Below are 24963 nucleotides of genomic sequence, written 5' to 3'. Positions count from 1 at the left end.
TCGCTTCCCGTAAGTTTGACGGCCGCTATGGGCTCAACCAGGCCATCGACTACTTCCGAGTAATTGCGAATATATTTGACTGCCCCTTCAAAATGGTTATCGATTTCCATAACAAGTGCAATGTTGTACATGTTCGATGCATCCATTTTATTACGAAGAAAATAAATTTTTTATTCAAAGTTCAAGAGCGACATTAGAGATGGCCGCTTTAAGTAGCCGGTTAGGCCGCGAACGTTTATAACTTGAGTGTTTCTGTAATAAAGGCCTAAATTTCACGAAAATTCCTCCTCATGGAGCAAATATTCCGACTTCCTAGATATTCAAGAGCTTTAACTTTACGAAAGCGATTCACAAACTATTCATCAATGGTAAGCCGAAAGTTTCGAACTTGTTTTCAAAGGTATTCGTTAAAACTTATGTGGAGCTGCCGCTGAAATGATATACCGATTGAGGCTTGCATTAGCGAAAATAGAATCAGTTCTCGAACATTTTGCATAGATAACAAGAATGCCACAAAATCAATTCGAATTGTCGAAAACATCGTGATATAAGAAAAAGGCAATAATCAATGCAGCGAGTCCAACAAATTGGCAATCGACAAGTTTGAAGCCGTTTTAAATCGAATTGTATAAGTTTTAAATCACCTGGAAAAGATAGGATATGTCTGAAAGCCGAAGAGCGATCAAATACGTTTTCAAATATGAACGAAAAGTATACAAAATTATAATGTCAATCCCAAGCGGAGACAGATCTCGAATAGACCAGCCCGACTTGTCCTAACTGAGCAATTGTGACCCTTTCACTAAGGGGTTAGCAGGAACATTTTAAAATACAACACTACAGTAAAATTCTCTAGGGAGAGATTTAAGGATATGAAATCTGTGCAGTGATATTACATCTGAAAAATGAATTCTGAGCCAGCAAAGTTTCAGAAAGTATCAAACGACAACCCTCTCCCACAATTTTAGGATAAAATCTGCACCCAACAAAATGTCCACAAGACAGTAATCAAATAATTTTGGTTCTGTCAATTTGAGCTCTTAAACCAGGGAAACAGTAAACGAAGCAAATTTTGAGAAATGGACGGCAATACCAAGGCACGATCATCTATCATCTGAGGGATCTAACCTGCTTCTAATCTTCAAAGGGCAGATTTTTTGCGAATTAGCCGAAATTACACAACTCTTTTGAAATCCTCCGTCAGAAAAAAGGATTCTGATGCGGGGTCTATTAAGGCCCCAGCTGGATACGATACACAGCTCTGGCTAGTGTTTACCATTGCTGTTCACAAAAGCACAGAACTGTTTTGAGATGTGTGAAATACATGTCGAGGAACGTATGCCGATGATGTGGTGGGACGAGAAGAATCGGCTGGCGCCGGATTTGATGGATTAATCGGATTCTGGCTAACCGACGGAACAGATGGAGTCGGCATACCGGGAAAGAGTCACTCTTAACACCATTTCTTTCAATAATCGCGTATGGCCCTTGATATGGTGCCTGATTTTCTTTCGATTCATTACCCCTAACAATACCAAATCACCAATCCTTAGATTAGGTGAATTAATGTTTCCTTGATGACCACTTCTCTTTTCCTTTTAATGTATCTAAATACTCTTTTGCTTTAGTTAGAGAAAATTTTAATATTTGTTTCATGATGGTAAGATGTACTAAAGATCTGTTTAATATCCACTAATCTACATACTTCTGACAACAATTGATTGATGAATTCAGTTCCCTTATCCGATTTCAACGTAAATTCCCGTAAATCAATATACAATTTTCGCAACAGTCTTTGCATCTTGTACGTATATCGCTGTTTTAGTTTTAACGATGTTTTCCTTACCGCCAAATGGCCATCCTGCGTGGAATCTTGATATTTCTGGATTAGCTTCAACTGTTTATCTTTACAATATATTATCTCTGTTTCCCATATCCCATATAATACTTCCTGGGTGACTTTACTCTCTGTATCTATAGCCTTCCTTAGCATAGCTTTGCCCATACTTCTTGTTATAGCTAATATTCTGTTTACCTCATCCCTTGTTGGGATCATTACTTTTTAACTCTCACTGTTCAGTTTTATCCTCGATAGAGCAACTGCATTAGCGTACATCCCAAATAGACAACCTCGGATTCAAAAAACGACACTTATTTGCATTCAACTTTAGGTTTAATTTTCATAGTCGGAGGAATGATGCCTCAAACTGCATCCATAAACAATGATGTCGTCCACGTAAAGAAACGCGGAAGCATCCAAACCTGTCATTGCTATGGTCAACATTCTTTGTGAACTGTTGGATGATATTTTTCATCCAATGGCAGTCTCTTAAATTGATAATGGCCCTTTCCTCTTGAGAAGGCAGTTAGAGGACGTGATTCCTTTTTGAGGCCTACTTGATGGAACGAACTGGTCATGTCCAGCTTTGAGAAATATTTGGCCCTTCCCAGTTTATCTAAAACATCTTCCAACCTTGTCAACTCACTCACAACTCACAACTCACTCTATAAAATCTTCCTCAATTAACTTATTTACCTAAATGTTTATCTCTACCATTTGAAACTCTGATAATCCGTAATTCTTTATATGTATGGGTGTGATATATGTAGTTTGTATGTGTTGTTCATAAAAAAAATTTTGACACCTAACTTCCCACCTGTAAGGTGAAAATATCCCGGAACTCATTCATAATGGTTTAACTGTCTCTCTGGCATATGTGTCAACCGATCCCATATCCAGGCATTTAAATAGTGCATTCGCTCGTGCATTGATATTTCTCTCACATTTATTGTTAGCGTAATACACATTGTACTCTCTTAAATTCCTGATATCCAAATTTAGACCTTGTAATCAACAGGTATACTATTAGTGTTCAAAAATCTTACGTGTTTAAGTCCATTCTCTGTATTAAACAAACAGCTATGAAAACCAAATCCGCCACTTCCTTATTCAGTATCACGCTATCCTCTTTTATCTTCAATTCAATTGGAATGACAACCTCAGACCGCGCGGGCAGAACAATGTTATTTATTTTAGTTTCGAATGTAATGGTAATATTAAATCGTTTCTATTTATCGAAAAAGTCACAGTGTATGCCTCAAACAATCTTACACATGTATTTTGACAGAATGTCGCTCCCTATTATTCCATCCATGGGATCGGGAAATGGGGATATATTCCCTGCATTGTTATCAAATTGCCACCCTAAAGTTGACGTTATTATTGTAATGACCTCTACCATTATCTTACCATCGCCTATCGTAGTTGTTGCATCTCCTTTATATCCGTTATCTTAATTACTGTTGTTGTTGTAGCCGGGTCCTGTAATTGTACCTGTTACCATTATTTGAGTATTTATTCTTTTTCTGATTCCGACCTCTCTCCATAAAAGCAAAAACGCTTCTGTTTTGAAGATCCAACGTCCTCTCTGTCGCAGAACATCTTTGGGCTGCTTCATTCAACTTTAACTTTTTAAACCTTCAAAAGTAGTTGGCTTATTAAACTTACCTAAAGTAGACCGTACCTCACTCGATAGCTTAAAATTATAAACATATTTCACATAAATTTCTCAATCCTCATCTCGTCAGAAATCGTGCAGCAATTCAACCTGCGCTATAAACTCGTCTAAGTACCTGCATGTCCCTTTAAACACCTGGAGACTCTTGCCCACAACCGAAATATCGAACGCAGCCATGTATGTAAACTCACTTCTTACAATAATTCTTCTTTTAACGTTAGTTAGTTATAAAATTTCCTCAACCTGTTCACAAAGATGTCGAATTTTGCTTCTAATACTATTGATTCATTAGCATCTATAGCAGTTTTCAGTATATCTAGCCTATCTAACTTATCATTCACGTATTTTTTTGTAAAACTATTTTTTATACTTTTCTTCAAATTCACCATCAATGTATTTAGTTCATTTGTAAATTCATTAAATTCTGCCATCTACATATTTTACTTACTAAAGTATATTAATTTATTACAAAATATTTCTTCACATATATTTACTAGTGTGAACCCCTTTAAGAAATCACAGCATTGCCATCACCAAGATTTATCTATCTCATTCGAATCAACTCTGATAGTGGTTACTGGTTGTTATTGTACATAACAACTAGTCGGTTATTGTTGATAAATGTGATAATTCCTTTTCTATAGTTTATATAATATAGAATACAGGTAGATAAATTTGTAAAAGTTGTTGAAAATTCATATTATAACAACCTCTGATTTGCGTCGTATAAAAAATATTTAAAAATCCAATTATTTTTCATAAAACATTTTAAATTATTGATATATCAATGTTCTCAAGCGATGATGCATCTACCTATATTCTTCTACCATGGGTTTCTACTTCATAATTCTTCTTCTTTTCTTATGGTTTTCCACGATTCCTTGTCATTCTTAATTTTTTATTACTTTAGTGCATAATGAGCAATTCCTTTAGCTTAATCTTCCATAATTTTAAGATTTTAACATCTAAGTGCAATAAATAAAAGTTTTATAGTGTAAAGACGTCTATGTGATAAAAGAATTTTTATTTCTACTTCGTGTTCATTGTTGTATTTATTTTTATTGACGAACTCGATATCTATATTATGCGGTGCGTAAGATCGCCAGCAGTAACGTGCAAACGTTGGTCTCCCGTGACCAAACGTCTCTGCGGTGAAGATGACGGGAATAGAATTGAACACACAGTTATGGATTCGAACTTTGGGGTATGGATTTCGCGGTTGAAGTCTGAACTGAAAAACACGCAGAGACAGATTCCGTTGATTTTAATCAGAATAGAACTCGCAGTGACGGATCCAGATACATCTAGATTGTTGTTCGAATCCGCAGTTACGGGTCCGGATGATGTTGACCTTGATATCGGATCCGCAGTAACGGATTCCGTTTCGCTTCCCGTAAGTTTGACGGCCGCTATGGGCTTAACCAGGCCATCGACTACTTCCGAGTAATTGCGAATATATTTGACTGCCCCTTCAAAATGGTTATCGATTTCCATAACAAGTGCAATGTTGTACATGTTCGATGCATCCATTTTATTACGAAGAAAATAAATTTTTTATTCCAAGTTCAAGAGCGACATTAGAGATGGCCGCTTTAAGTAGCCGGTTAGGCCGCGAACGTTTATAACTTGAGTGTTTCTGTTAATAAAGGCCTAAATTTCACGAAAATTCCTCCTCATGGAGCAAATATTCCGACTTCCTAGATATTCAAGAGCTTTAACTTTACGAAAGCGATTCACAAACTATTCATCAATGGTAAGCCGAAAGTTTCGAACTTGTTTTCAAAGGTATTCGTTAAAACTTATGTGGAGCTGCCGCTGAAATGATATACCGATTGAGGCTTGCATTAGCGAAAATAGAATCAGTTCTCGAACATTTTGCATAGATAACAAGAATGCCCACAAAATCAATTCGAATTGTCGAAAACATCGTGATATAAGAAAAAGGCAATAATCAATGCAGCGAGTCCAACAAATTGGCAATCGACAAGTTTGAAGCCGTTTTAAATCGAATTGTATAAGTTTTAAATCACCTGGAAAAGATAGGATATGTCTGAAAGCCGAAGAGCGATCAAATACGTTTTCAAATATGAACGAAAAGTATACAAAATTATAATGTCAATCCCAAGCGGAGACAGATCCGAATAGACCAGCCCGACTTGTCCTAACTGAGCAATTGTGACCCTTTCACTAAGGGGTTAGCAGGAACATTTTAAAATACAACACTACAGTAAAATTCTCTAGGAGAGATTTAAGGATATGAAATCTGTGCAGTGATATTACATCTGAAAAATGAATTCTGAGCCAGCAAAGTTTCAGAAAGTATCAAACGACAACCCTCTCCCACAATTTTAGGATAAAATCTGCACCCAACAAAATGTCCACAAGACAGTAATCAAATAATTTTGGGTTCTGTCAATTTGAGCTCTTAAACCAGGAAACAGTAAACGAAGCAAATTTGAGAAATGGACGGCAATACCAAGGCACGATCATCTATCATCTGAGGGATCTAACCTGCTTCTAATCTTCAAAGGGCAGATTTTTTGCGAATTAGCCGAAATTACACAACTCTTTTGAAAATCCTCCGTCAGAAAAAAGGATTCTGATGCGGGGTCTATTAAGGCCCCAGCTGGATACGATACACAGCTCTGGCTAGTGTTTACCATTGCTGTTCACAAAAGCACAGAACTGTTTTGAGATGTGTGAAATACATGTCGAGGAACGTATGCCGATGATGTGGTGGGACGAGAAGAATCGGCTGGCGCCGGATTTGATGGATTAATCGGATTCTGGCTAACCGACGGAACAGATGGAGTCGGCATACCGGGAAAGAGTCACTCCGGTGTAACAAAGCGTGACGGCTTCGCTTACATTTCAAAAACCCATTCTGACTAATACAGTTTTTTACTTTATGTCCCTTACGCAAACAGTTCACACATAACCTACGACGTTCACAATAGAAAACCTACCCGAAGAAGAAAAATTTTTGAACCGAGGACATTCAAATTGTAAGTGGGAATGTTGTGGACACAGGAAACAGTAGTTATTTCGTGGAAGATTAGGAAAACGAGAAAAGTAAACACTATCATGTAACTATGAAAGTTTTCGCACTAGACTTTTTGGGCTGATAATTTACCCTCATATCATGTAGACAATAAAAGTGTCTGAATTCGCTCCGACAAAAAATTATCTAGGTCTTTCCACAACGAAATAGAGGATTTATCTTTAACGCTCTGGTCCCATTAGATTTGCGTAAATTTAGGAAGCCTATTAAGCAAATAAAGGCCAAAAAACGTATACCAATTTTCCGTACAAACGTCGAAAATTGACATTGAAGACAAACAACCATTACTACCAACCTGCCTTTTTTGAGGCCCGAAAAAGTCTCAGTCTCTCACCGGGAGAGAAAACCACGTCTTGAACTGACTACAAATCAACAATCGCGGATTATCATAAGTGACAAAGACTCAAAGGGATTATTAATATAAGCCGAGAAAATCACATTCGAATAAATCAGTATCGCTTGGAGGCAATGCAAGATTGTGGACCATATCGAAATTTGATATTCAATAACAAAGCTCGAACTATCCCTAGGATTCCAAATATTATATATTGCTATGCACTTTTACACAGTACTAATCGCAAGGGGATATAAAATATTTTAATATGGATAATATTTGATTTATTTTTATACCTTCCACCATAGCATAGAGGGTATATTAAGTTTGTTATTCCGTTTGTAACACCTCGAAATATACATTTTAGACCCCACAAAGTATATGTATCCTTGATCAGCATAAAATTCTATATCGATTTAGTGATGTCCGTCCGTCTATCTGTCTGTGCAAATCACTCTAGCTTCCGAAAGAAATGAAGTAAGGAGATGTCTGCAGGACTTATGGTATTGAAAATGGACCATGTAGGTCCAAGTCTACGTATAGCCCCCATACAACGGTACCTCCCGATATTCGGTATTTTGATGATTTTAGCGACATTATATACCGAAAATGTTTCAAATTTGGTATTTAAAGTTCGTAATGGATACTACAGTATAAGACAGGATATGGACCATGTAGGTCACTTCTTAATTTAATAATCAAAATTTAACACGATAGTTAATTATATTTCATTAAACGGGTTTATTTAGCTCAAACCGCTTGTTTTATTTTATATTCTTGATCAAATTCAGTAATTCAAATTTCACCCTGTTCCTGTTTCATTAAACGGGTTTATTTAGCTCAAACCGCTTGTTTTATTTTTTATTCTTGATCAAATCAGCAATTCAAATTTCACCCTGTTCCTGTCAACCGAATAATCTGAAGTTATGTATACATTTTGGATTTTGGTGACAAAACAGTTATGTTATTATTTATCATTATAAATTCAAAATGGCCCCCACTACAAAATGGCGGATAATTTATGTTTTATTAATCCCACTAAATGGCGTATAATAATAAGATTTAAATTAGAAATTGCATCTGTAATTTAGGTATCTGATAAATCCGGGCTGAATCCACCACCCAAGTCAAGATTTTGTATCGTGTTGGGGACTGTGTGGCGTTAGGTTGGATAAAAATGATACGTCGTTAGGGGTACACAACCCAAGTTAAGGTGAAAGGTTAAAACGCGCCGAGAAATTTATGACATTAGGGTGGATAGAATGACATGTCCCCTCAAGACTCAGGCGCAGTATGTTGTACGTAGCCGTTAAATGTCCATTACTCGTGGGAACAAATGGTAAGAAAATATAAAATGTACTACACAAATAAAACAGAAACCGCAACACAACGCAAACGAAGGTTTCAAAAAGCGATGGAAAGATATAAAGCAAACGAGCTAAAGAAAGTGAAGGTGATAGAAATAGTCGATTGCAGAAACGACGGGACAAATTAGCGTTAAAAAACGCTGGATCAATATGAGGTCAGGTTTAATAATAAAAACTAGATAATCAAAATAAGTAAAAGCAAGTAAAAAAGCTTTAATTGAATACCCTCTACCATTTGGCAATTTTCAAAAAAAAAAAAAAAAAATTAAATCCGTTAAAAATTCTGTTAAAATCCTAAAATACCGAATGTAGCCGTGTGTTAGGGTCTATACGAAGACGTGGACCTGCATAGGCAACTTTTGTCACAAGCTATTACAATATTCAAATTCGAAACATGAAAAAAATCTGTTTATAATGTAGCTAAAATCATCAAAATACCGAATATAGAGTGGTACCATGGGGGTTAAAAACGTGGACCTACACAGACAATTTTCTGGCATAGGCTGTAGTATCCATTACGAACTTCAAGTACAAAATATGAAATAATTCCGGTAAATAATGTCGCTAAAATCATTAAAATACCGAATATCGGGTGTTCCGTTATATGGGGGCTATGCGAAGACGTGGACCTACATGGCCCATTTCCTGCAGACATAGTCCTGCAGACATAGTACACATTTGAGCAAAATTTTATCAACCTACTTCATTTCGTTCGGAAGCTAGAGTGATTTCCACAGACGGACAATCGAGATAGAATTTTGTGCTGATCAGGAATATATGATGTGAGGTCTAAAATGTGTATTTCTATGTGTTACAAACGATGACAAACTTAATATACCCTCCATAGTATGGTGGAGGTTATAAAACTTTTTAAGTTAAACGGTTTTATGTTAAACATACATTGCAATGTTTATGATAAATGTACTAAAACCAAAAAATAATAAAATTGATACAATCGTGGGAATTATAAACATATGCACAGACTAGACTAAAATAAACCGTGGGCACGTCAATTGTCTACAAATTATCGGCTTAATGTGCCGCAGACGGTGGGGAAATCACTTACTATTTTCTTCCTCATGGAAGTTCCCATAGTTATTTTATGATTATGACTTTGTTGATGGCTGCGAAATAAAACACGAAATCAATTTAGCGAAGGTTTCTAAAGGTTCAAATGGACCAAAATTGTATAAGCGGCGAAATTGCGCTCCGATAAATAAAACAGTAAATAAAAGCACAATAGTTTTTAGATTTTAAATTTAAATTAAAACAACCGCTTTATTGGTAATAATATATTAAAACAAGGAGGAACAAAAAACTGGCAAACAGATTATAAAATGAAATAGGTGCAATGTAAATGAGTGAGCAGTTCAATATTTTATTTTTTTCATATCTTAAGTAAAAATGCAGTTAGTTGTAACCAACGCCAGACATACCCAACCAAATATGGTGTACTATTGACAATCCCGGATACGACCTGCACCCTTTGAGTCACCAATATGGAATAAACATCGGCTTGGTATAAATAATAATGGGTCCGCCAAGGGCTGGACAACGAAAGGCTCTTTAACCTTTTCTGATGCTGGTTCTCTAGGGTTGTAAACGTGACTTAAATCAGCCACTTTTGCCATGAATGCGATCGTATGCGCCGGATCATATACGGACAATGCAGAGATGCAACAAAGCCTAATACCGTATATATTGGATGTGGGTAATTTCAAGAGGTTTACCATTGAAGAGCACTAAAGACTCTGTATTGAACAAGGGTCCAGCACGGCAAGTACTAAGCAGGACAGTCTGACACAATTCAGCTGAACGACAGACTTAGGTACAAAGTCGTAACCGTTGAAGGGACAAGACGCCGGGACTATAACGTGGTGGTGTGTGTATATTCGGACGAACGAGATACGGATCTAGAACTCGGACGAGACACAGAGATAAGATAAAGACTGTACCTTGTACTTGAACGCGGACGGATGAATGGTTAATACGTTGACCAAATTATTTTTTGTCATCATGTAGCAAGCTATGCTGATATGTCATCCTCTAGCTTGATACCATTTTTGAAGGCCGCGCGTGCTGTCTTGGTGTTTGGCCACTATATGAAGACGTACATCTACCGTCATACCTTAAAACATTGTATAAGTGATCAACGAGCAACTGCGTTGGAAAGCTCGATAATATGTGGTCCGTAAGAATATATTATTATATATTATAATATATTATGTGGTCCGTAAGAATCGCCCGCAGTAACGTACAAATGCTCTCCCGTGACCAAACGACTAGGCGGTGAAGATGACGGGAATGGAATTGAACCCGCAGTTACGGGTTCGGACCTTTGGGGGTATGGATTTCGCAGTTGACGCCTAAACAGAGATAGATTCCTTTGATTTTAATCAGATTCGAACCCGCAGTTACGGATCCAGATGCATCTAGATTGTTGTTGGAATTCGCAGTTACGGATTCGGATGATGTCGACCTTGATATCGGATCCGCAGTAACTGATTCCGTTTCCGCCTTAACAAAGTCATCGACTACTTCCGAGGGATGGCGAATATATTTGTCCACCCCTTCCAACTGGTTATCAATTTCCATAACAAGTGCAATGTTGTACATGTTCGATGCGTCCATTTTATTACGAAGAAAATAATTTTTTTATTAGAAGTTCAAGAGCGACATACTTAGAGATAGCAGCTTTAAATAACCGGTTAGGGCGCGACCGTTTATAATTTGAATGTTACCGTTAATACCGGGTTAACATTATTTACTAGGCCTATATTTCACGAAAATTCCTCCTCATGGAGCACGAAAGCGATTCACAAACTATTCATCAATGGTAAGCTGAACGTTTCGAACTTGTTTTCAAAGGAATTCGTCAAAACTCTTCACTTCAGCTTCCACAGTCCACTCGTATGTGAGGCCAACAAATTGGCAACCGACAAATTTGTAGCCGTTTCAAATGGAATTGTAGTTTTAAGTTTTAAACTGAAAACCGAAAAGCGATCCAATACGTCTTCAAATATGAACGAAAAGTACATAAAATTATAATACCAATGTCAGTCCCAAGCGGAGCCAGATCTTGAATAGACCAATCAGACTTGTCCTAACTGAGCAATTGTGACCCTTTCACTAAGGGGTTGCAGGGACATTTTAAAATACAACACTACAGTAAAATTCTCTCTTATACAATTGCCACATAAATTAGATCAATTTGGTACGACATTTAAGCTACGAAGAGAGCTAGATAGATTTCGGTCCAAGTAACAACAATAGTAGTAACAACAACAGCAGTAACTCAGGGGGAAATTTAAGATGAAATCTGTCCAGTGAATTCTGAGCCAACAAAGTTCCAGAAAGTATCGAATGACAACCCTCTCTCAAAATTTCAGGATAAAAATCTGCACATAACAAAATGTCCACAAGACACGAATCAAATAATTTTGGTTCTGCCAGGCGAATATTTGAGCTACCAAATTAGAGGAAACAGTAAACGAGGCAAATTTTGAGAAATGGATGGCAATACAAAGGCACTATTATTACTGAGGGATCTAAAGGACTTCCAATCTTCAAAGTGCAGATTTTTTTGCGACTTAGCCGAAAATGCACATTTCTTTTGCAAATCCTCCGTCAGAAAAAATGAATCCGATGCGGGGTATATTAAAGCCCTAGCTGGATACGATACACCGTTATGACTAATATTTACCATTGCTGTTCCCAAAAGCACGGAACTGTTTTGAGACGTTTGAAATACATGTCGAGGAACGCATGCCAATGAGATGGGACGAGAAGATGAATGCGGGGGGACGAGAAGATGATGGATTATCGGATTCTGGCTAACCGACGGACAGATGGAGTTGACATACCCGACATACAAATAGCAAGTGGGAATGTTGGGGACACAGGAAACAATAGTTATTTCGCGGAAGATTAGGAACGAGAAGAATAAACACTAGTCATATGACTATGAAAGTTTTCACACTAGACTTTTTGGGCTGATAATTTCCCCTCATATCATGTGGCATATGAGTGTCTGAATTCGCTCCGCTATCTAGGTCTTTCCACAACGAAATAGAAGATGTATCTTTAACGCTCTGCTCCCATTAGATTTTCGTAATTTTAGGGAGCCTTTTCAGACAAATAAAGGCCAAAAATGTATACCAATTATTCGTACGAACGTCGTAAATTGACATTGCAGACAAACAACCATTGCTACCAAGCTGCATTTTTGAGACCCGAAAAAGTATCAGTTTCAAGTACCGGGAGAGAAAACCACGTCTTGAACTAACTACGAATCAACAATCGTGGATTATCATAAGTGACAAAGACTCTGAATATCACTCAATCTGGGATGATTAATATAAACCGAGAAAGTCACATTCGAATACGTCAGTATCGCATGGAGGCAATACAAGATTGTGGGGCCATATAGAAATTTGATATTCAATAGCAAAGCTCGAGCTATCCCTAGGATACCCAATACTAGATATCGCTATCCTATGGGTATCAAATGAAAGATCCCAACAAGTAGCAATTTTTGCATGGTAAATTGTACCATGCAAAATTGAAATCTATCAAATGGCTGATAACATTTTTTATCAATCCCACCAATATGTGTATCAAATAAAAGGGCTAACAAGAAAAATACAATGCACTATACGACCTCAATATTTAAGATGGAAGCAGCCACTAAAAGGCGTATAATAATAAGATCTGTAAGTTAGGTATCCGATTAATCCAGCCCGAATCCACCACTCAAGTCAAAATGGTGTATCGTGTTGATGACTGTGTGGCGTTAGAGTGGCTAAAAATGATACGTCGTTAGCGGTACACCACCCAAGTTAAGGTGAAAGATTAAAAGCGCCAAGAACTGTATGACATTAGGGTGGATAAAAATGATATGTCGTTAGCGTTTTCCCCTCAAGACTCAGGTACATAGCCTTGCCCACTACTCGAGGGAACAAAATGGTAAAAAAATATACAAAATACAAACACAAATAAAACAAAGACCGCAACACAACGTAAACGAAGGTTTCGAAGAGCTAAAGAAAGTGAAGGTGATAGAAATAGTCGATTACAGAAACGACGGGAACAATTAGCGTCAAAACGCCTGAGCAATATGAGGTCAGGTTAATATAAAATCTAAAAACTAGATAATCAAATAGGTAAAAGCAAATAAAAAAGCTTTAATTGAATACCCTCTACCATTTGGTAAAAATTTGGCAATTTTCAAAAAAAAATTAAATCCGTTAACAACTTTTTAAATCTTAAAAATACCGAATGTAGCCGTGTATTAGGGGCTATACGACGACGTGAACCTGCATAGGCAACTTTTGTCACAAGCTATTACAATATTAAAATGCAAAACAAAAAAATTCCGAATATAGAGTGGTACCATTGGGGTTAAAAACGTGGACTTGCAAAGACAATTTTCTGCCATAGGCTATAGTATTGCTTACGAAATTCTTCTAATAATTCCGGTAAATAATGTCGCTAAAATCACCAAAACACCAAATATCGGAGGTTCTGTTATGTGCGGGCTATACGTCATAGGCTGTAGTATCCATTACGAACTTCAATGCGAAATATGAAACAATTCCGGTAAATAATGTCGCTAAAATCATTAAAATACCGAATATCGGGGAGTACCGTTATATGGGGGCTATTCGACGACATGGACCAGCCAAAACAATTTTCTGTCATAGGCTGTAGTATTCCTAACGAAATTCTAACACCACATTGAAATAGTTCAGATAAATAACGTCGCTAAAATCATCAAAATACCGAATATCGGGGGAAAACTGTTATATGGGAGCTATAAGAAGACGTGGACCTGCACAGACAATTTTTCGTCATAGGCTGGAGTATTCATTACGAACTTCAAGTACTAAATTTGAAATAGTGCCGGTAAATAATGCCTCTAAAATCATCAAAATACTCAAAATCGGGTATGGGGGCTATACGAAGACGTGGACCTACATGGCCCATTTCCAATACAAAAAGTCCTGCAGACATAGTACACATTTGAGTAAAATTTTATCAATCTACTTAATTTCGTTCGGAAGCTAGAGTGATTTCCACAGATGGGCGGACATTGCTAAATCGAAATAGAATTTTATGCTGATCAAGAATATATATACTTTGTGAGGTCTAAAATGTATATTTCGAGGTATTACAAACGGAATGACAAACTTAATATACCCTCCATACTATGGTGGAGGGTATAAAACTTTTTAAGTTAACGGTTTTATGTTAAACATACATTGCAATGTTTATTATAAATGTACTAAAAACCAAAAATTAATAAAAAAAAAGATACAATCGTTAGGCAGTTGGCCCGCAGACGGTGAGGGAATCACTTACTATTTTCTTCCTCATGGAAGTTCCAATAGTTATTTTATGATTATGACTTTGTTGATGGCTGCGAAATAAAATACGAAATCCATAAAAGACCTAAAATGGTAAAGACTGGACAAAATGCATAATGGAAAAATAGTTAATGTGAAAAATATATAGAGGCGCTGCTCACAACAGTAACATGTTAGCATAAAAATTATATTTACAGAGCAATTTTAAGAATAAAATTTTCTGTAAACCAAAATTTGAACTAAAAGTTGCATTTCACTGACGTTTGAATATTGCATTTGCTATTAAAAACAACTTAAAATTGGTGATTAGGTTGTTATGATATCGTAACAACAGAGGTATTTACACCTGGTGACAATATTTTGACTCTGTCTTGTCCCATCCTATACTTCTATGGCTTTGAATCCATTTAGCGAAGGTTTCTAAAGGTTCGAATGGACCAAAATTGTATATGCGGCGAAATTGCGCTCCGATAAATAAGAAAGTAAATAAAAGCACAATAGTTTTAAATTTAAATTAAAACAGCCGCTTTATTGGTAATAAATATATTAAAATAGGGAAAAACAAAAAACTGGCAAACAGATTATAAAGTGAAATAGGTGCAGTGTAAATGAGTGAGCAATTCAATATTTTATTTTTCTTTTCATATCTTAAGTAAAATATAGTTAGTTGTAACCAACGCCAGACAATACCCAATCAAATATGGTGTATGGTGTATGGCTATTGACAATCGCGGATACGCCTGCACCCTTTGAGTCACCAATTTGGAATAAACATCGACTTGGTCTAAATAATAATGGGTCCGCCAAGCGCTGGCCAACGAAAGCCTCTTTAACCTTTTTTGATGCTGGTTCTCTAGGGTTGTAAACGTGACTCAAATCAGCCACTTTTGCCATGATTGTGCAGAGATGCGACAAAGCCTAATCCCGTCTATATTGGATGTGGGAAATTGCCTGTAGTCTACCATAGAAGAGCACAAAAGACTCTGTATTGAACAAGGGTCCAGCACGGCACCCACTGGGCAGAATCAGATTCGAACGCGCAGTGACTGATCCAGGTTTCAAAAGCGAAGGAAAGGTATAAAACAAGCGAGCTAAAGAGAGTGAAGGTGATAGAAATAGTCGATTACAGAAACGACGGGAACAGTTAGCGTCAAAAAACACCTGAGCAATTTGAGGCCAGGTTAAATAATAAAAACTAAAAACTGAAAAAATAAAAATAGGTAAAAACTTTTTAAGTAAAACGGTTTTATGTAAAACATACATTGCAATGTTTAAGATAGATATACTAAAAACCAAAAATGAATAAAATAGATACAATCGTGGGAATTATATACATATACATAGGCTAGACTAAAATAAAGCCGTGGGCCGTGTCTACAAATTATCGACCTAATGTGCGATAGAAGAATCGTTTAATTCGTCTTGCTCATGAAAATTCAAATAGCTATACACTCCATGTAAATAAATAATTTTTTAACTTTGTGGTTTTTTCTATTTTGGAAGCGTAAAGCTCACAATAAATAAACACTGCACCTACTTGATGCTTTGTTTATATAAATGATGATGATAGGGATGATGTTGATGAGGATGATTATGATATTTTTGAAGGTGAATACGAAATCCATTTAGCGAAAGTTTCCAAAAGTTCGAATGGACCAAATTGTATATGCAGCGAAACTGTTATGCGCTCCGATAACTAAAATATTAAATGAAGGCACAATTGTTTTATATTATAAATTTAAATTGATAAATTAATAAATAAATTAAAATAGGGGAAAAAAGGGAAAAAGTGGCAAACAGATTACCTGTGTTATAAAAATAAATCAAATATTATCCATATTAAAATATTTCATATCCCCTTGCGATTAGTACTGTGTAAAAGTACAAAGCAAAATCTAATATTGGGAATCCTAGGGATAGCTCGAGCTTTTTTTTTTCGAGCAATTTGCATTGCATTGCCTCCAAGCGATACTAACTTATTCGAATGTGATTTCTCGGCTTATATTAATAATCCCAGATTGAGTGAGTGAGTCTTTGTCACTTAAGATAATTCGCGATTGTTGATTCGTAGTCAGTTAAAGACGTGGTTTTCTCTCCCGGTACTTGAAACTGAGACTTTTTCGGGTCTCAAAAATGAAGCTTGGTGGCAATGGTTGTTTGTCTGTTATGTCAATTTACGACGTTCGTACATATAATTGGTATAGGTTTTTGATCTTTATTTGTTTTAAAAGGCTCCCTAAAAGTACTCATACTCAGTGGAAGCAGAGGGTTAAAGATAAATCCTCTATTTCGTTGTGGAAAGGCCTAGTTAGCTTTTGCCAGGGCGAATTCAGACACTCATATGTCTACATGGTATGAGGAGAAATGATCAGCCTAGTGCGAAAACGTTCATAGTCACCTGACTAATGTTTATTCTTCTCGTTCTCCTAATCTTCCGCAAAATAACTTTTGTTTCCTGTGTCCCCAACATTCCACTTGCTATTTGAGTTCCTTAAATCAAAAATTTGTCTCCCTCGGGTAGGTTTTCTATTGTGAAACGTCGTATGTTATGTTTGCGTAAGGGAAGCCCGTTAGATCCCTCAGATGATAGATGCTCTTGTATTGCCGTCCATTTCTCAAAATTTGCATCGTTTACTGTTTGCTCTGATCTAATAGCACAAATATTCGCCATTGTGTCGGGTGCAGATTTTTATCCTAAAATTTGAGATTGAGATATTCGTTCGATAATTTCTGGAACTTTGCTGGGTTTTGACGACAACATTTTCAAATGCTAACTAAGGTAATAGGAAAAAAGTGAGAGAGAGAGAGAGAGCGACATGGAAGACATCGAGTGAAAGGCAACTGATTGCTATAATGGAAATGGGAGAGGTGGGGTGGGGGTGGGGTCGAAATGCTTGTAAGACTAAAGTACCTCAATTGACTGTTAATTTAGGCTGGTGTATGTGTGTGTGCGTGTGGGAAGGGAGGAGGAAGAACTTTAAAAAGTTTCCAACTACCCAGGCTTATGCGGGTGCTGTTACTATTTCACAGCTGTAACGAACACTATTTCCTCCGTGGGCTGGGTGAGCTCGGCGGCCAAGGGTACGTCACAGAAAATTATTTGAATCAGTGACCAGAGTAAAGAAGAAGCAGTTTTATTTGTCGGTTGAGGAACAGTTCGTTTTATTTATTATTACTCGGGATTTTTGACAAAGTTTTTTTGGCTGAGTTTTATCGAGAATACTCCGCAGGCTTGGCGTCGAGACCTTTACGGAACTCGGTAGCTATGCTCAGGGCTTCCTGGGGCTCGGAATGGCAAATAGACGTGGCGTGGGAGAACACACGTCGAGACGGGATCGCTGGCAGTGGTGAATTTAAATATGAGGCTTGGAAACACACACCTCGGACCAAAATGACACCTTGTCGGCAGTACGAGTGGTGGACAACCGACTTGGCAACTCGGGATCGGCGTACGAAGCACTCCTTCCTTAGAATGTGGGACCCAGAATATAGGAGGCCTTCGAAAACACACCTATTCAAAACTGGCGGACTCGGATTGGGAAGTCGCGTGCGAAACACACCTATTCGACGCTTCTGAACTCGACTTATAAGTGGCGTACGAAACACACTTATACGAAATAACTAAACTCGGAATATAAGTGGCGTACGAACACACTTATACGAAACGGCTTAACTCGGGTTTATTAAGTGGCGTACGAAACACACTTATACTGAAAGGCTTGACTCGGAATTATAAGTGGCGTACGAAACACACTTATACGACGCTTCTGAACCCGGATTATAAGTGGCGTACGAAACAAACTTATACGAAATGACCTAAACTCGGAATTATAAGTGGCGTACGAAACACACTTATACGCAACGGCTTAACTCGGGTTTTAAGTGGCGTTCGAAACACACTTATACGAAAGGCTTGACTCGGAATTATAAGTGGCGAACGAAACACACTTATACGAAACGGCTTAACTCGGATTTATAAGTGACAAACGAAACACACTTATACGAAACGGATCTGCTCGGAATTATCCCCGCACTGAGTGTCTTTTTATAACTCCACCACTCTACTCACCACTTGCAGGATGTTTGGTTCTCGTTACGGCTTGCTGATGTGTCCTCCACTTTTCACTTTCACTGACTGTCCCTTTTCTATTTCGATGAGCCCTTTTATAGCCTTCTGCCCTTCAATAGCAACAGAATGCTTATTGTTGTCCATTACCATCCTTAGCATATGCAAATTGTTGCTACATGTTTACATCTAACGCACGCATTAGATTCCCTTGCCTATGCATGTTGTTGCTTGTTGTTTACGTCCAACGCGCACATTCAGTTTCCCTTACGCCGTGTATGTTGTTGCTACCTGCTTATGTCTGACGAGTGCATTAGCTGCCCTTGAGCATGCATGTTGTTGCTTGTTGTTTATGTCCAATGCGCACATGCCGTTCCCTACCACATGTATGTTGTTGCTACTTGTTTATGTCCAACGCACAGTGACCTAACGGTATGTTGTTTTGATGATGCTGATGATTCGACACAAACAACTATGAGGGCCAATCGGCCAGGCAAAGAAATAACGAGGTCCCTTTCTATAGATTAATTCATGAATTCAAGTATATATATTAGAATAACAATAATAAAAAATAGCAGAATTCAAATGATTAAAATTAATAATAAAAAAAGAAGATAATAGGAATAAAAACAAATAAATTCAAACAGGAAAAAAAAATAAATTCAACAGAAAAAAAAAATAAATTCAACAAAAAAAAATAAAACACCGAGCTGTGTGGGACGGAAACGAGTTGGCGACTTCCGTCGTCACACTACTCCCTCTCCTCGGAGACAGCATCATTACTGGGGCATTATAATTGCTTTTCCCTGGCGGTTAATTCGTAGCCGGAACCGCCGATTACACACCTCCACGATCTTTTGAATTGTTTTCCTCGAACACGTAACTCAAGCCCCATGCGTATGTGCCTTTGCAGTCCTTGTCTGACCTCCTCCGGCAGATTCTCCCGACAGGCAAATTCGTAGGGGTAGGGCCGGGCCTCGGGTACCACCACCACACTGCGCAATCTCGAAGCTTCGACCTCGTCTCGTGTGGGAATCAGCCGGGGGTCAGCCGGGAACCGTTTTCCTCCGGTTCCGATTCGGTGGACTCTGCATACCGTGGTGACGTGGCGACTCGTGGGGGGCTGAACATTATGCCAAGGGCTTCTTCCTCCGAGCTTTCGCTTCCCTGGGACGTTCCGTTGCTGACGGGGCAGGTTGCGGAGCGGTGCCAACGTTCGTGTTCCGCCGATACGGGCTACTATTTGACGTCACTGGTGCTTCGTCCTCGGAGTCGTCATCCAGGACAATGACGCTGGGTAGCGGCGATACCGTCGGTGGAGGTGTTGGGGGATTGGAGGGCACACGTCTCGGCCGCGGTGGCGTTGTCGGCTCTTCGTCCGAGATCTCTATTACCTCGGCTGCTGGGGCTCTGATAGTGGTAAGGGGCGTGACGACGGCGACGGGTTTGGGTTTCGGTTTCAGCACCAGGCGCTCAAGTCTGACGAAGCACGGTGGCAACGACAGTGGAGTTGCTGGGACCTTCTTCGCGGGCCTTCGTGAGCGTTTTACCACCCCTTTTCCGCTGCCCCTTCTACCCTATCTTGCCACTGCTGCTTGTAATAAGCTTGGTCTTTAGTGGAGTTGCATGATTTCCATGGCGATGGCGAATTGTTTAGATCTAGGGAAGAAACAAGAGAAACGTTATCACCGTTGTCATTACTGTGTTCCACGTTCATTTGCGGGTCTGTAGGACCGTGTTCGCGATCTTTCGGCGGAACGTACGGCTTTAGCTCGCTGAGGTGTGCGGACCTCAGATCACCTCGGTCTATACCGCGCACGTTCACAATCACCGGCGACTTGAAGCTCAAGACCACATACGGTCCGTCGAATTTTGGGGCTAATTTCGCCGCAAAATTTTCAACTGCCTTTGATAACGGATGTTGACGAAGCCAGACCAAGTTCCCTATGGAGGGTTCCATTATCTTCGATGTAGATTATAATGCCTTCTCTGGTCTTCTCCTGCGCGAGCCATGTGATGTCGTACTAGCTCGAAAATGTCTTGAAGATCCTCTACCTTTTCTTTCGGAGATCTTTTTAGCGTCCCAGTTCCGCTAGTTAATTCGTCCAAAAGATTACCCGGAAGACGTGGCTCCCGACATTGAACTAAATAGGCGGGACTGTAACCCGTAGTGTCAGAAGTGCTCGTATTTATTGCTAGATTCACCTCCGAAAGATATTCATCCCACTTGTTATGCTGGTTTCGGCAGATCTGGGCCAGCATTGTCTTCACAGTTTGATTCGCTCGCTCCGTGGGATTTTCTGGGGACAATGCGGGGCGGTAAATTGATGTCTGACTCCAATCTCTTTTAGATACCATTCTACTTCTCGGCTTGTGAACTGACTGCCGTTGTCGGTGATAATGGCTTTAGGTATCCCGAATCGAGCTAGAATATGGTGTCTGAAGGCCTTGACTACCCCGTTTGCTGTTGCTTTCCTCATTGGCACGAGTTCCACCCATTTAGAGAACGATCGAAGAAGACTAGCAACACCGTATTTCCATGCTTAGTACGCGGTAATGGCCCCACGAAGTCGGCAATATCGTCGCCCAGGATTCCTCGGGAATCGTGATTAACATCTCTCCCACGGGGGCCCTTTGACTTGGCTTATATTGCTGGCAGGATGTACAACTTCTTACGTACTTAGCCACGTCTCGCATCATTCCTGGCAATAGTAGAGTTCACAGACACGCTTTCCGGTCTTCCGAATTCCTAAATGCCCAGCCGCCGGTTGGTTATGATTTTCTTGTAAGACGCGAGTGCGTAAGGTACTGGGAACACACAACTTCCAAGGCGTATTGTCTTCGTCGTCCGGATGGCGTGAAATGTGTCGATACAGTTGGTTGCCCACGACTGCATAGTCGGGATACTTCTTTGGGTTATTCTCTATCTCTGCCAATTTTGACCGAATCCATGGACACTCGACCTTTTCCTCGGCTCGCCCGCTGGAGGCTCTCGACGGGCTGTCGCGATAAGGTGTCCGCCACTGTATTAAGTCCTCCTTTCCGATATCGGATAACGTACCGATACTGTTGCAGTTCTAACGCCCACCTGGCCAGTCTCCCAGTTGGATTATCAATGGAATTCAGCCACTTTAGGGCCAAATGGTCGGTCAGAACCTGAAACGTATCCCTCCAGATACGGCCCGCATCTGTCGGATCCCCCAGACAATCGCCAAACATTCTTTTCCGTGGCCGAATAGTTTCTTTCTGCCCCATGAGCGTACGGCTGGCGTATGCAATGACGCGTTCCCCTTCCTTGAACTCTTGTGTGAGTACCGCACCGAGTCCACAGTCACTGGCATCAGTCTGCAGTAAGAAAGTTCGCCCAAAGTCTGGACAGGCCAACACCGGCGCTTGGGTTAATCGGGCCTTAAGTATTTCGAAAACCGTCTGCTGGTCTTCGGTCCACGCCAATGTTTCCCCTTCTTCAATAGTGAGGTTAATGGGTTAGCCAAGGTGGCGAACTCCGGGACGAACGGCGGGGTACCAGGACACCACGCCTAGGAAGCGTCTCAGTTCCTTAACATTCTCGGGCGGTTTATTTCCATGATGGCGGTTACTTTATCCGGGTCGGTCTGGATTCCGGCGCCGCACACCACATGACCCAGATACTTAGTTTCCTTCTGGAAGAACTGACATTTTGTCGGAGATAATTCGTAAATTTGCCGATCGTAGCCTGTGAAACACCTCCTGAAGGTTGGCCAGATGTTCATCCAACGTTCTGCCTATCACGATGATGTCATCGAGATACGCGAAAGCAAATGGCTCCAACTCCGGTCCGATAACGCTGTCTAGAGCCCATTGAAACGTTGCCGGTGCGGAATGAAGGCCAAAGGGCATAACACGCCACTGGAATAAACCTCGTCCAGCAACGGTGAACGCCGTGTATTTCTTCTCTGTTCTTCCAACGGTATTTGCCAGTAACCGTCTTTCAAATCAATACTGCTGACATATTTCGCTTCCCTCAGTCGATCTAAGATAGATTGAATACGAGGTAGCGGATAGGCGTCGGGATCTGACTTGCTGTTGAGATGGCGGAAGTCCATGCACAGCCGCCAAGTCTTTTTCTTCTTCTGTGCCAAGGTTATCGGCGAGCTGTAGGGATTGTGTGACGGCTCAATGAACCCATTTGACAATAGTTCGTTGATTTTAGCGTCAATAATGGGCTGCATGGCAGGGTTCCGGGCGCGTAACGAAGTTTTAAACGGCCGATCGTTGATCATAACTATGCGATGGGTGGCTGCGGGTGGATGGTCCGTGAATATCTTGGAACTTCTGGAGCTCAGCATCTAAAAAACTTTTGATTCTCTGTTGCTCGGCATTCGTATGGGCACTTACCGGTTGAGGTCCACCCGATCCAGGATTTACCTCTGTCGCTCGGCGGCAATGCTGACGAGCGTTATGGCAGACGCAAGTTTGGAAAAGGAATCGGTGATTTACTTCTGTGGACTGTTCCTTGCTGGAAAATATACTTGATAGTCCGCCATCGTCATACGGGCTGCTGCTGGCGCCTGTGTCGACTGTAGCGGCGACGTTTCCCGAACTGGACGGCAGGAGCGGTCTATGTTCGTATATTACGCCTACCACAATTCCCAACAGAACAATATTATGGGCTCATAGCGACATAGCGCGGCTGCGAAGTGCCCTTCCTTTCCGCACCGACGACACGCCATTCTCGGATTAATTGGCGGCAACTGTGGTGGGTCTCGCGTGGTTCTCCGTGGGATCGAGACGGCGATGCTGTTCGCGCGCCGTTTGGTTTATGGGCGGCAGACTTTCTAGATCGTCCGCCATTTCGAGCAGGTCATGGAGAGTTCGGAAATCTCGTCTTCTGATATACCAAAGGTATTCTGCAAAGCGTTTCGGAATATCCGCTCCAGCTTCTGCTCCTCGGTGTAATTACTATGCCGCATCAAGTTTTGCATACTAAGCGAATAGTCGCGGAAGCTCTCCCTGGCTCGCTGACGTCGCTTGCGAATTTCATCTTCCAACTGTTCAAAATACGGGGCTAGGAAGAATTGTTGGAAGTTCCTCGAAAATCCGACCATGATTGCCATTGTCGGTTGTTGTTGCGAAACCATACTAACGCCTTGCCTTTCATGATCTCCGGCATCATTTTCGGCAGCACATCAATTTGCAAAGCGTACATATTTGCTAGTTCTTCAATTCGCTCTAGGAACTCCAGCGTGTCCGGACCGCCTTCGAAACTTATGTTCCACTTCCGGACTTGATCCGCAATTGCTCGTATGTCGGGTTAGGGTATAATTCTCCGTCCTCCCGCCAGACCTGTGGGAGAAGATGGTCGGGAAAAAGCAGGGTCCAGTGGCGCTGTAATACCACTGGGATCGGTCACGGCGAGTGAGGGTCCTCTCTTAGGCGAAATGCCCGTTTTGCTATCTGATTTCGATGTTGACTGCTCGTGAAGGTCTTGTAGTTGTAGCAACCGTTTTAAGTCCTCGGGTGCGTTGTTCCTCACCAAAACTGTCCGAACCTTCTACGGAGTTCTTCGACGTTTCCACTAATATCCAGGCCAAACTCATTGAGGTAATTAACTAACTCCTCTTTACGGAGACTGTATGCCCATGATGTACTAGAGTTGCCATTTTGTAACCCCCGAACTGTTCCTTCTGCTTTATATAGTCGATTCTTTACTCTGAGGTCCTGCTCGGGCGCCACTGTAACGACACTATTTCCTCCCGTGGGCTGGGGTGAGCTCGCGGCGGCCAAGGGTACGTCATAGAAAATTTATTTGAATCAGTGACCAGAGTAAAGAAGAAGCAGTTTATTTGTCGGTTGAGGAACAGTTCGTTTTATTATTATTATCGGGATTTTTGACAGAGGTTTTTTGGCTGAGTTCTATCGAGAATACTCCGCAGGCTTGCGTCGAGTCTTTAACGGAAACGGTAGCTATGCTCAGGGCTTCTGGTGCTCGGAAAGGCAAATAGACGTGGCGTGGAGAAACACACGTCGAGACGGGATCGCTGGCATGGTGAATTTAATATGTGGCTTGGAAACACACACCTCGGACCAAAATGAAACACACTAAACGAAATAACTAACTCGGAATTATAAGTGGCGTACGAAACACACTTATATGAAACGGCTTAACTCGGGTTTATAAGTGGCGTACGAAACACACTTATACTGAAAGGCTTGACTCGGAATTATAAGTGGCGTACGAAACACACTTATACGAAACGGCTTAACTCGGAT

The sequence above is a fragment of the Musca domestica genome, unplaced genomic scaffold (assembly GCF_030504385.1).
Source record: "Musca domestica strain aabys unplaced genomic scaffold, Musca_domestica.polishedcontigs.V.1.1 296, whole genome shotgun sequence".
Lineage (NCBI taxonomy): Eukaryota > Metazoa > Arthropoda > Insecta > Diptera > Muscidae > Musca > Musca domestica.
This window is presented reverse-complemented; position numbering follows the sequence as displayed.